The sequence below is a fragment of the Lactuca serriola genome, chromosome 3 (assembly GCF_051521515.1).
Source record: "Lactuca serriola cultivar US96UC23 chromosome 3, Lser_US96UC23_V15, whole genome shotgun sequence".
Taxonomy (NCBI): Eukaryota; Viridiplantae; Streptophyta; class Magnoliopsida; order Asterales; family Asteraceae; genus Lactuca; species Lactuca serriola.
The window spans coordinates 28,146,426-28,156,747 of NC_136410.1; the positions used below are offsets into that span (position 1 = coordinate 28,146,426).

The 10,322-nt window shown below is 39.5% G+C and overlaps 1 pseudogene across 1 annotated transcript; it reads left to right on the forward strand.

Moving 5' to 3' along the window:
• Positions 1–6,965: 6,965 nt before the first annotated feature.
• LOC145091745 (thaumatin-like protein pseudogene) lies at positions 6,966–7,833 on the forward strand (annotated as a pseudogene). The gene has a single exon (XR_013702267.1). The product of XR_013702267.1 is annotated as a thaumatin-like protein pseudogene (transcript).
• Positions 7,834–10,322: the final 2,489 nt, after the last annotated feature.

The window sequence follows — 10,322 nt, forward strand, 5'->3', positions numbered from 1 at the left end:
AATCCACCAAGTAGCACTCCTCAAATAACCTCAGGACACAATCCCTGAACACTGATGATGCCCGCACCGATCGATCATCGGCAATCTCTACCTCTAAAAGGCAATCCAACATGCTCGAAGACTCGGTAAACCTCTTGCTAAGCGCAAGGGAAACGAATGATCGGGTGGCATCCGAGTCAAACAACACCTGAACAGGGATACCGTTCACATGGAACGATCCTAACACATATACACAGAGCACCTATCAATATCATAACATCATAAAAATAAAATAGAGGGAAATAATCATACCCGTCACCACATCGGGTGCGACGCGTGCCTCCTCGGTAATCAGCTGAAACGCCCGGCTCCTCACCACTGGAGCCTCCGCCTTGCCCTGCCGGCCATCTGTAATCTGCAGGGTAGCTGGAGCTGGCACCTTAACCGGCGTTGATGCTGTCAACTGGGGGCAATTGGCCTTCTTGTGGCCCCTCTGGTTGCAGTGGAAACACAGCAACTCCGATGTCTGAATCACATGTGTAGGGGTGGTACAATCCCTGCTGAAGTGCCCTAACTTGCCACACTTGTAGCAGCCTGACGATCCCAACTTGCATGCTCCCTCATGCGTCTTGCCGCATATCCTGCAGCGGCTCCGCCCCTGTTGGCCTTTCGGCCCCGCATCTGATCCCTTGGGCTTCTTTCCCGAAGCCCCCATAACATGTCCCTCTTTCGCCTTCCTCTTCCGGATGTGCTCTAGATCTATCTCCCTCTCCCTTGCCTTGGCAATCATAAAGTCCAGGGTAGGGCAAGCTGAAAAACTGACATGCTCCCGAATATCAGCTCGTAGCATGTCATGATAGCGTGTCCTCCTCATATCCTCATCACCCGCGTACTGGGGCACCAGCAACGCCCTCTCTCGGAACTTGGCGGTGATCTCCGCCACAGTCTCCATCGTCTGTCTCATATTTAGGAACTCCCTGGCCAGTTGCTGAAGCTCGACAGCCGGCGCAAACTCTGCCATGAACCTGGTTACGAAGTCCGACCAGGTCATAGCCTCGACAGCCGAGGCTCCCAACAAGTCACCAACAGACTCCCACCAATCCCTAGCTCGATCTCTCAAACATCCTGCTGCATATCTCACCTTCGACCCCTCATGGAAGAAGCTAGTCAACTGTGCAGACTCAATGTCTGCAATCCATCGCCTGGCAGCTATGGGGTCCTTCACCCCGTGAAAATCCGGCACACCACTGCCCCGGAAGTTCTTGAAGGACAGTGTGCGAGATCCTGACTGGCCAGATGCCATGTCGCTCCTGAATGCCCTGAGGCGATCCTCCATCAACTCTAATATCCCTTCCTTGATCGACCCGAAGATAATGGGGGTCGACTCAAGGATGCCTCTGGTGATCTCTGACGCGATGAACTCGCGTAGCCCCTCATCTACTGGCTCGGAACCTTATCCCGAACCCGATCCCTCTCCTGTACTGCCAACTGCTGGCCTCGAGCGTAGTACCACCATTCTGAAATACATAAATAATAATCGTTAGCGATACTGATACCTCTGGAGGGATCACACCAACTACAAGTTCCCCGGTCTTATCTTGGCCTTCCTCGGTTCGGGTATGGATCCTCTGCTTTCAGTAGTACGGGCGCATACTACCTTCCACATCTATCCGTACCTTCTCCAAGGACTGCCTTGACTCCACCAGGTCCCTTTCACTACTGCTGATCACTGCTATACTCATCCTAGGCTTGCCCTAGGGAAATCTCTAACTCCACCCTATCCGGTCCTCAGCTGTTGAAGGCCTCCTTGTAATGCCAGTTAGCCATTACCTGAACACCATCACATGTGATGAGGCTCAGATAATCCTTCGAGTAACAGACTCGTCCCTATAACGGTTAGACTCAAACGAGAGCTGCGCAATAGGACCAAATCCAGCAATCTAAGATTATTCAACCCTGATCACATGTGACGTGACGTATTCACCTAATGGCTAACTTCCATTACTCAGAATCCCACAAAGCACAAAGCAAGCAACATTCAGACAAAAGGGAACAATCTCAAGCAAATCCGTTCTCATAGAGAGAAAGTGAACTAGCATACAGTGCTAAACTCATACTATCAGGCATAACCTAAACAGGCTATCCTACTGCTATCTACTCAATTCTAGCATGCAGTTTTCATACACTGAAACACATAAAGCAGGCACATAAGGCATCACTCCTAGATCCTTAGTCCTATTCTAGCATGTTGTTCTACTGAAACTGATAAACATAACATAAACTTGTATGGGTACTTTGGGGAATACTTACTTGAGCTCGGCCGGTCGCGCACATCACACACTTTATTCCTTCTTAAAACTCTTTACTTAAATTTTCAGAAAATATTTTCTTCTTTAAAATCTTTTAATACCTCGATTTGAGTTCAGACACCCCCAAAGGTGTGTCCGAATCCCTCAAACCAGGGCTCTGATACCAACTTGTAACGTCCCAAAAATATGAGCCAAAAATTTCATTTTTAAAACATATACTTAGCAAAATATTGGAATTAAACATTCACCGATCATATTGTTTCATAAAAGATATTGCGTGTCTGGAAAAACATTTATAAAAACATAATAGTGTCAGAGTACAAATCCCCAGGAAGATCTCATGGTGCGGAATACAAGGCATGTGTGTAATGTGCCGCTACCGCGCCAGCTCCTTCCCCTTCGAAGAAGAGGTACCTGAAACCAAAACTGAAAATTGTAAGCACGAAGCTTAGTGAGTTCCCCCAACATACCACATACCATACAATCACATAACATACATATATTGTCATGCATATCTGGGTGCCCGACCTACCCCTTCGGTCCTCTCGACCGGATACTGTCTAATATATCTGGGAGTTGGCCTCCCCTTCGGTCCTCTCGATCGGATACTGACCAGTATAGCTGGGAGCTTGCCTCCCCTTCGGTCCTCTCGACCGGATACTGACTAGCATATCTGAGTGTTGGTCTCCCATTCGGTCCTCTTGACCGGGTACTGGGGACTATTTCACCCCCTATTACTACCACATAACACATATATCACGTAATCTATCTAGCATGGCTGGGCATGACCGCCCCTTCGACCCTATCAACCGGTAATCTGGGGGACTATCTCCCCCTACTGTCACTAGCACATATCATCATATCATACTAGCACATAAACATATCACAGGTAGCAGCAACCCTAGATGAATATCACAGAGACAATCATTTATCATACAAATCCTACTGGTGGGCCGACATTGTGGCCGTAGACCCACCGGTACCGGAAGGTAACTCACCTTAAAGTAGTTGCTGATCTGTGTGGGAACTGACTGTCTTCTGCTGCTGCTGCCCCAGAAATCCTCCGGCTATAATCCCCACAAAACACTCAGTCAAAGACTGCTAAACGACCTCAGGGTAAAATGACCATTTACCCTTAACCAAACCAAGAGTCAAAGTCAAAGTCAACTTCCAGTTGACCCGACTCGTCGAGTTGGCTTGCCAACTCGCCGAGTCCCTATCCATTCGATTGACCATAATCTCGTCTCTGCTCATCGAGTTAGGCATTGACTCGATTAGTTTTCCTTCTAAACCAAGGTCCAATAGTCCTTCATCCTACTCGCCGAGTTGTATGAACAACTCGTCGAGTTCATCTTCATCCGAAGAACATTCTATGCTGAGACTCGCCGAGTTGTATGAACAACTCGTCGAGTCTGTTCTTGGGACAAGAAGATTGCCTTGAACTCGCCGAGTCAGGGAATTGACTCGCCGAGTTCCTTTATGAGTGAGTCTGGCTTCTCACCCACTGAGTCACACCCCGTGACTCACTACTCCACCCAGCAAACACGAAAAGGGGGAAAACTCGGGGACTCGCGACTCGACTCGCCGAGTCCGATGAACGAATCACCGAGTCTTTCACATGCAAATACTATATACTCGATTTTTCTTGAATCCAGCTCATGCCATACATAGATCTGGGTTTCTAGGGCTTGATTAACACGTAAAGTTTCCAACTTTACGTGTAAATAAACACCAATGAAGGTTTTAGGGCTCAAAATGCACTAAAAGAGTAGATCTAGGGCTTTCATGCAATATGGCTCCATAAAGGCAGTAGATGCAAGCTCCTGGAGCTCAATCATGCCTAGATCTAGAGGCTAAACAACTTATTACAAACCCTAATACAAAATCAAGCTTGAGGAAAGGCTCAAGAAGGACTTCCATGGAGCTATAAGGGACTATAAGCATGAAAACAGAGGGAAACTGAGTTATACCTCAAGGAAATCACTGAAGTAACACCAAGATGCCTGGCCTCCTTCTTCTCTTCTTGATCTACTCTCCTTTCCTCTCAAAATCTTCAAGAAAACACACCAAAATACTTCAATCTCACAATGAACAAGGTTTGAACGAAGTTGAGAGCTCTGAGGGTGAAGGGGGCGAGCTTGGGGGCGGATAAGAGGGTTTAAATAGGGTGCAAGCCCTTGAAATTTAGGGTTTCATTAGACAACGGGGACTCGCCGGGTCCAAAATATGGAATCGCCGAGTCCCCAACTTAAACGTGTTCCATATCCCGTCTCTACTCGGCGAGTCGGGCCTACAACTCGCGGAGTCCAAGGCTAAAAATGCAAAACACTTAGATAAATTTTACATACCAGGAACCAGGTGCTACAGATGCCAGGTCGGATTTGTCTCACACTTGATCTTTGGAATTCGCCCCAAAAAACCGGTTATATTTGTTTGTAACAACTCAATTCATTGATAGTGCATGATTTCAAAATCCACAAAAGCTACTAAACATTGTAATGGAACCATACCCATAATTGGATTCTGCTTTCAACCACGTTGTGTCTTCTTGTCTATCAGATTGGAATATGGAGGGGCAATCGTTTTCACTACAATAAACCGAGTTTGAGTTGAGTGAATGGAAAAGATGGGTCTTATTGTTGCTGAGGTGAGGGACTGAGGGTATTGGAACATAGAGAAGGGTAGAGAATGGCATTGTATGTAATAAACAAGAAGAAGACGATGGGGTGGGGTGGGGTGAGGGAAATTGATGAAAGGGAGAGAGAGAGAGAGAGAGGGTCCTCTCTTGTTTTTTAATTAATAAAATATAAAACTAATTATTAAAAAAATGTAAAAATACAAATAAAAGAGCATTTTAGTCTTTTTAGTTCGCCGAGGGACCAAAACCACGTAAAGACATGTTAAAAAGGACCGTTAATCCAAAAAAATCGAGGTTTGGACTAAACCTTAGAAAAAATGCATACCATAAGGACATTTTTGCAGTTTTGTCAAATACAAATCATAGAGACCACTTTTACGGGTATTGCTAGATTGACAACCCTTAGACTCTCTATGAACATTTTTATTAAAAGTCAACCTATAATAAACTATTTATAATTTACTTTTTCGAAAAATAATGCAAATTCAATCAATAAAAAAACCTTAAAAATCAAATAGGTTGTATATATAGAAAAGTAGAGTGTCTTTTAGACAACCCCATTTTTACAGTTTTGTATCGTATCTATGAGCATTTGGATGGTGTCACTCTTGAGGTGAAAGGAAAAGTAGAGTTAAAGAACTTACATGAAAAGCTTAAAAGTCATGACATTGCTCATAAGTTATGAATTGAACAACCGATAGTATGCTCTACATTTCTTCTCTCTCTCTCTCTCTCTCTCTCTCTCTATATATATATATATATATATATATATATATATATATATATATATATATATATATATATATATATATGGATGTTATTCGGGTCGGAACCGAACCGAATTGACCCGAACCCGAATAAACCAAAAATCGAATAAGAATAATTGTATGAACCGAAAACCGAACCAAATAAGCAATACAGGTTCGGTTCGGTTCGAGTATTATTCGGTTAGGTTCGGTTCCGACCCGCATAACCCAAATAACATGTAGAAGATGATAAAGGAGCCGAATAACCCGAATAAACCGAATAACATTTACAATGTGATTATAAATATTGTATTTTGTATGACTTGAATGGAGTTTGATCCTAGTAGAAACTAGAAAACAACGATGATGAGACGATTATTTTTTTTCCAGACGCAAGGACCGAATTTTTTTTTCTTATCGTGAATGGACTTTGAAGTTTGAACTTTGAACCGGTGATGATCGATCAATGAGTCCAAGTTATCGTAAGTCGCAAGGGCAACAGCCGCAACTGTCGATCAAAGAGTAATGTCGCAAGGATGAGAAAAACCTCAATCGATCAAAGAGTAATGTCGTCGACTCGTCGATTTGGTGTAATACGGATGATCGAATTCGATTGTGTTGATTTTTTTGGTGTATTATGGGTTTTGTTGGTTAACAATCGATAGAAAAAAAGACCGAATAAGCAATCGTGTTTGGAAAAAAATGTGACTTTTCATATTCGGTTCGGTTCTTTTGGACCGAATAAGCCCTTATTCGGGTAACCCGGACCGAATAACCCGAAAACCGAATAAGCTTTATATAGATACCCAAAAACCGAATCGAATTGCTTATTCGGGTCTAATTCGGTTCGGTTCGGGTTTTCGGGCCAAATTCCCTCCCTATATATATATATATATATATATATATATATATATATATATATATATATATATATATATATATATATATATATATATATATATATTAACAAAGATTAGGCTGGTGTGTGGAGTAGGGTAGTATAGATTGGTGTGTGAAAAGAAATTGCATATATATATATATATATATATATATATATATATATATATATATATATATATATATATATATATATATATAATCTTTTTATAACATTAATACTATAATATAACAACCTAAACTGATAAAAAAATATGTTACAGTATAATATATGCAAGTTGGTTGGCTAACATATATTCCACATAAGAAACAAAATTCCTCATAAACATGAAGGGCCTATGAATACAACCCTTCCAATTCTCCATGCATTTATCTCTTCCCAAAAACCTTATATAAACGAGTCTCAGTCTGAGTCTGTATACACACCCACAACCACAATGACCTTCTCTACAGCTTCCACTTTCCTTCTCTTTTTCTTCACTCTTTGTTTTCACATTGCCAATGCGGCCAATTTTAATATCCACAACAACTGTCCGTTCACCGTCTGGGCTGGTGCAACTCCCGGTGGTGGCCGGCAGCTAAATTTCGGTGAAACCTGGTCTTTAGATGTTGCACCTGGAACATCAACAGCTCGTATATGGCCCCGTACCAACTGCAACTTTGATGCGTCTGGTCGAGGCAGTTGTCAGACCGGTGACTGCAATGGCCTCCTCCAATGCCAAGCTTTTGGTAAAACGCCCAACACAGTGGCTGAATACGCTCTTAATCAGTACATGAATTTTGATTACTTCGATGTTTCTGTTATCGATGGGTTCAACCTGCCAATGGAATTTAGCCCCACTTCCGGTGGGTGCACTAGCAGCAGCAGATGCATTGCCGACATCAATGGCCAGTGCCCTGACGTGTTACGGACACCCGGTGGCTGCAACAACCCATGCACGGTGTTCAAGAACCAAAAATACTGTTGTTACACAGAGGATTGTGGGCCGACTGAATATTCAAGATTTTTTAAAGATCGATGTCCTGATTTTTTAAGCTACAAGAATGACAGAACTGGCACATTTTCATGTCCTGGTGGAACCAATTATAGGGTTGTCTTTTGTCCTTGATGGGTCTCAGCTTCGAATTTAGGGTTCTTCACCTCCATGAAATAAATAAATGTATGAAACTATATGTAGTTCATATGTTTAGATGGTTTAAAATCCTTAACGTAATACATGTTTAGTGTTTTTTTTATATAATATGTAAAACGAGTGTTGGTTTCCTTTTGTGTCTTTGTACTGTTATTTAAATTTATGATATATGAATGTGATTTTATTTTGTTCCTACAATTATCTACTGAATATATACCCATAATGGTAAATCGTAATACATAAAGCAAATCGCATTAGCCCTCCTCTATGCAATAATTAACATGCGTTTTTGGATATTTTAACTATGCTCAGAAGGCACAACTAAAAAGACGAACATCACATAGAAGAAGCTGACAGGTCAAGTACTCATATAAAGCAGCACGAAGCAATCAAATGAAAAGATATAATTAAGATAAAGCAAATTATATTTTAGAAACTCAAAAAAAAAAAAAAAAAAGAATTCTAAGAATCTAAGATTGATGATGTTCTTACCAAATAAAGTAGGAGAGGGTTATTTAATAATTTCGAACAAGCTGAGTAATTAATGTGGAGGAATATCGACAAAAGGAAATATGTTAAATGAAAAGGTAAAAGAAAAACCAAACATACAATAATTTTTCTCCACGTATAACAATTTGCTTTTTTAATATGCTTATAACATTTTAAAATATAAATTGATGTGTATACAAATCAGCTCTTAATAATAAACCTTTATTCTTAGGTTATATGATATCTTCCCCATTCCCCACCCCCGACGACTCCATTTGGGTCTTCTCCTAGACTCCAAGAATAGACCAAAACTCCCCACTACCGAACAAGATGAATAATTGAACAATAAGTTAATAAATGAGCCCATGTTAAACTTCCACCAAATATAAAAATGCCTTGTTTCTTGACGTTGCAGATTTTCTGGAACAATAAGACAATAAATAAGCCCACGTCTATTTTCACAAACAATATTTCACAAAATTAATAGGGCAAAAAAATATTATATTTTTTTTTGGATTTTGATACTTTTTTATTTGTAGTTTTAATTTCGATACTGTATTTTCAATTTCCTTTTTGGTTTTAACACTATATTTTCTAATTTATTTCAATATCGATTGTTTAATAGATTTTCTAGTAGCACTATATCACATCCGCCTCCGGTGTGTATTCCTTTTGATGATACAGTCTGTCACTATATTGGGAATGAGCTCAATGGCATTACAAATAGATAAAATACAACAGATTTACAACTTTTTAATGAATTTATTTTTCTTGACGTCGCAACATGTTGATTTGTCCACTTGTTAAATTCCGACAGACAATGATTCACAAAAATCATAGGGTAAATTGTACAGAAAGAACATTATGTTTTCATTTTCTTTTTCCGAGTTTGACACTGTTTTATTTTAGTTTTGAATTCGACATTATATTTTCATTTTTTTTTTCGATTTTGACACTATATTTTCTAATTTGTTTCAGTGCTGACAGTTTAATAGATTTCATGGTTGTCGGTAAGCATATACCACGTCAGGGCAGTCCATTGGTTTTCCATGCCCTGGGCGAAGATGCTTAATTATGCCCGTTTATTTGTACCAATCCTATATAAATTCATGTTTATAAAAAACAATTATTAAGAAGTTAGATTGAAGTCCCAAAGAATAGTCCACAAATATGATTATTGGTCAGGATATTTGGTATAATTTAAGAGTTCCTTTTTTCTAGTTATAACCTAAAATCATTCATCAATACTTTTCTAGATGTCCATATAACGAATATGGATCTTCAATCACCACAATCTCATTTATTTAAGAAACTTAAATAAAAACAATAATTTTGTATTTCATTGAATTACCATCATTTTACATTAGGTTCTTCTATCTTGATATTTGTTTGTAAATTTTCTGTTAGCAATTGTTTTGTCAATAAAGAATAGTTGTGAATTTCACAATTGCTTGACTTGAACATTAGCAATCATTCTTTTAGCAATTTGTATCAGTAAAAAATTCCCCTAAGTGTTCAACAATCAACAACTTTATCTTATGCTGCTAAAAATCTGTAAAAACAACAATCAAGTTTCTCAAATGGAATCCCAAACAAAAGTTATAACTTAGGGAAGACTAATTGAATATTTTTCAAACAAAAGCTAGCGATTGTATACTTCAAATTACTGAACTTGACAAAATAAAATCAATAATTAACACCTTCCATAACTTGGGGAAGGCTGATTGAATATTTTTCAAACAAAAGCTAGTGATTGTATACATCAAATTACTGAACTTGACAAAATAAAATCAATAATTAACATCTGCCATAACTTGGGAAAGGCTGATTGAATATTTTTCAAACAAAAGCTAATGATTGTATACATCAAATTACTGAACTAGACAAAATAAAATCAATAATTAATACCTGCCATAACTTGGGGAAGGCTGATTGAAGATTTTTCATGTTTCAAGTACAAGATGAACATTAACCCAACTTTTAATAGGTTCTAGACTTCACATACACAAATTTCTCGTTCTATGATATGCTAATTCTAGACTTCACATACATACATGTGCTTAAAGATAACTCAAGTAAAAAGATAAAGGGATCAAGAGAAATCGACATTAATCCAGACAAAAGAAATCGA